This window comes from Microtus pennsylvanicus, chromosome 13, assembly GCF_037038515.1.
Source record: "Microtus pennsylvanicus isolate mMicPen1 chromosome 13, mMicPen1.hap1, whole genome shotgun sequence".
NCBI lineage: Eukaryota > Metazoa > Chordata > Mammalia > Rodentia > Cricetidae > Microtus > Microtus pennsylvanicus.
The window spans coordinates 23,720,692-23,722,660 of NC_134591.1; the positions used below are offsets into that span (position 1 = coordinate 23,720,692).

At 43.1% G+C, this 1,969-nt stretch overlaps 1 pseudogene; it reads right to left on the reverse strand.

Annotated features, from left to right (window-relative positions):
* Positions 1 to 1,092: 1,092 nt before the first annotated feature.
* Positions 1,093 to 1,665, reverse strand: LOC142834271 (nucleoside diphosphate kinase B pseudogene; annotated as a pseudogene).
* Positions 1,666 to 1,969: the final 304 nt, after the last annotated feature.

The window sequence follows — 1,969 nt, forward strand, 5'->3', positions numbered from 1 at the left end:
TACAGGAAATCCTTTAGGACATCTTTTGGTGCTACCATGACCTGTGATTAAAGCTAATGGGAAGCTACAGCAGCCTAATCCAGACAGATAACCAGGGGCACAGATTCAGTAGGAATGAAAGTAGGGGTCACTCCTCCAGGAAAAGAGGCAAGACTTGCTGAGATGCTTGCAGAGGATAGAGGGAATACAGAATGGTTAGTAGAGGAAGGTAGTTATAAACACGTTCTAAGGCCACGCGACCAGTTGCAGAAATGAGGATTATAATTGACATGAGTGTTTCTCATGTTGTATTTTGTTAATAATGCACTTTATAAATACTTGTGATTTCTTTAATATCAATTAAGAGAATATCAATTGTTATCATATGCAAGTTTGAGATGTTAAACATCGCTACTTATTTTAAATTTATAATGCATTTATGGCTGTATGAGGGACAGATATATCATGTTAGGCATAATTGTGACCTGATTAAATATTTAATGTCTTTGTGATTGTATGTGATATTATGTTTAGGTGTTATTATGACCCAGTTACTGTTTCCATTTTGAAATTAATCATGACATAAGGAGGTACGATTGTGTGTGTCAAGTTGACAAAGATGGATTGTGATGGATATTCTTGGTTGTCAATTTGACTATATCTGGAATGAACTACAATCCAGAAATGGAGGGCACAGTTGTGATCTGGATCTTGAGGTAGGAAGATAGCATGTCTATGATCAAGATATTGAGGCTGGAAGACACAGGCCTTTAACCCAGATCTTGAGGAGGGATGACACACCTTTAAATTAGACCATACTTTCTGCTGGAAGCTTGTGTAAAGACAATTGGAAAAAGACGGGTTATTGGTTCTTTGCCTGCTTACCCTTCCCTTGCCAGTATAACCATTTTTTCACTGGTCCTGGAGCCTGCTTCTTTGAGACTCCAGTGTCTAGAGAAGACCAGCTGAGACATGCAGCCTTGTGGGACTGGTCAACTACTAGAGCCTTGGACTTCCCCTTCACAGCCAGCTTTTTTCAGACTGAAGTCTGTAAGTCATTCCAATAAATCCATTCCATAAGTTCTATGACCCTAGGGAAGCCTGACCAGCAAATCAGTAATGCTGGAAAGAGCCCTGTGTTTTCCACCTCGACTTCCACACCCAGTTGTGGGCACAAGACTTTTAGTCAGTCACTTCTTCAGGCTTAAGCCATAGATCTCTTTCTAACCACTTTTCAGCCAATCACTGCCATGAAAGATATTCCTTCCAACTTAAATTTAAGCAGAAATTTCCTTGAATTGTGCCTGGTTTAGATCAGCTGGAAAGGTCTCACCCAGCATCACTTGGCCTGTCTTCAAAAACATTGAGTTCTCCCAGACCGTGACCACCCCAGGCCCCGAGTTCATGTCATTCACCAGCCTGTGGAAGAAAGAATGGTCATTCAGGTCAATGTAGTGCCATCTGGGTGTTCTTCAGAAGTCTGAAGGAGCTTCATGGGCAGCTAACCTCTTCTGTATGAAGGACTTGATGAGCTTACCCTTCCAGGCTGTGCTGCTCTCAATCTGGCTTGATGGCCATGAAGGTGCCCTCGCAGTTGACTGTGGTCAAAAAGCTGATGAATTGGCCAGTGTCAGTGGGGGCAAAGAACAGCCCTGGTGGTTTTTGACCTATGATGAGACAGTGCATCATAGTATGAGCATGGGTTAGAAGAAACAACTCATTTCAGAGACGCTGGGGGTGAGGGATGAAGGCAGAAGGGAAAGGCTATAGCCTCCAGATGCCCTTCAAGAACATTCCCCTGGTAATTTCCTTCCACTAAGCCACACCACTTAAAAGTGGTTCCATCACTACAGCCTGACAGCTAAGCTCATGTTGTGTGGTGGTGATTATCCAAGTTATAGCATCTGCTTAGGACACCTGGGTATGGAAGAGAAGCCAAGAGAAGGAAAGCCCCTTCTATTGTTTTACCCCCTCCTCCTTCATACGTCCC